The sequence below is a fragment of the Notothenia rossii genome (assembly GCF_949606895.1).
Source record: "Notothenia rossii genome assembly, chromosome: 1".
In the NCBI taxonomy this organism is placed as follows: Eukaryota; Metazoa; Chordata; class Actinopteri; order Perciformes; family Nototheniidae; genus Notothenia; species Notothenia rossii.
Genome location: NC_136912.1, coordinates 19957750 through 19959500, shown reverse-complemented (window position 1 = coordinate 19959500; position 1751 = coordinate 19957750). Strand labels below are relative to the sequence as shown.

Sequence of the window (1751 nt, the reverse complement as noted above, 5' to 3'; positions counted from 1 at the left end):
TTGCTCTGACGACATGTATGAAATTGGAATGTCATTAAGATGTTAAATATGGTTATTATCTCTCGCTCGCACACACTCACTCACACACTCAACATCTGAACACACACAGAAGCACAAGCACGTGTCCAATCACGAAAAACAAAGAGCCTTACAACACAGCCACATTTAACTGATGAAACAACATGCACATTTATTTTCTGTAGAGTTTTCCTCTAATCCTCCTAACAAGTGAGTGATGTGATAATATTCTTTTTTAAACTTTTTTTAGACTGTTGTTTTGTAGTCTATTTCTGTGGCCCCCTCCGCATCAAACAAGGCATTAAATGCGATTCCTCCTCAGTTCTCCAGCTGGAGACGTGTGAAGTCTATGGGAGTGTGGGGGCGTGCAAAACCTTCCCTCCCTGTGTGAAAGAGTTAAGTCTCAAGCAGGTGGGAGTGAATATGTGTGAACCATTTATGTCTTTAGCAGACATATATTTCTTCTCCCCCCCCCACTGTAGCGGGAGTCTGGGGGCGTATTGTACTGTCAGACAGATTCCAAGCATGAAGACAACCCCGATCCCACTTCTGACACCAATAGTTAGCAGTGATTGCTATGACACTGTCACAGTGGTGGGAGAAAACTAGAAATAAGAGCAGTCTATAGAGACTAGAACAAGGAAAGCACTGCAGGGGAGAGAGTTGGAAAATACATATTTGGAAGAAAGTTTAAAAAAAACAGAGCCTTGTAGATTAAACAGTCATGGTTTCAGAAAGGTATTGATTTACTTTTTATCTAGGTAGTCAAAATGAGTCTCAAGTATGGAAATCAGAGCCAGGAAGGCACAGAGAAGATCAGATGGAGATTGACATCTGTATATATGGGACGCTGTGGCACCGTCACTATCACCAAGGGAATGCGAAAGACAGTATTTCTCGGGTGCTTCAGAGACTATGCAATGGTCTGATCTGGGTTTATGTGTGTGTTTTTTGTGTGTGGATGTGCCACAACTGCACTGTTTCCTCTCCTGGCAAGCCTCAGTATTTCACTGGCAACCAATCAAGCGCTCCCATGATGACCCTTCTGTCGTCTCTTTGCACTAACAGGCCTGCCACCAGATGCGCCTCTGAAGCACACACAGAAGCACACAGAGACACACACGCACACACACACGGTTGAAAAAGACAGGAGATAGTGGTTTAGACAAGTGAAGGAAAGTGAGGGAATTCTCCTCTCTCCAGTGATTTAAAGCACATATGTACGTCCAGTCGTATCCCTCTATGGGCCTGTAACATATAACTCAAAGCATAGAGAAAGCCCCCAACACCACAAGTCTCTGGTGTCTCAGGAACATTTCCCAATCATTTGGAACTAATGCAAAATCCTGGTTGTTTCGTTTGTCTGCCCCTAACCTCCCCCACCCCTCCTCGTGCCCCCGTGGAGCAGATGTCTCCAGCATCCTCACAGATCCCAAGGCTACACACACACGGAAACACCATCTGGGACCATGCTTCAGCTGTGCTAGTGTATGCATCTGTGTGGGCCGTGTGATATGTGTGCAAAAATCTGTCATGTGTATTTCTCAATGTAACCTTGATTGTGTGATATATATGTATGAATGCCTCTTCATACGTCTGGTGTGTTTTACTGGATGCCTTTATTCTATTGGCCAAGTTGGGGTGGATGGTGCCGTTGACAGACAGTGATGCACACCTGTGTGTAAGTAGGTTTCCTGGGAGTTTTCTTTTGCCCTTGTTTTGTTTTGTGTGTG

At 44.6% G+C, this 1751-nt stretch overlaps 1 protein-coding gene across 1 annotated transcript in view; it reads right to left on the bottom strand.

The window, feature by feature from the left end:
* nfixa (nuclear factor I/Xa) overlaps window positions 1-1751 on the bottom strand; it is a 102292-nt gene that overhangs the window by 13885 nt on the left and 86656 nt on the right.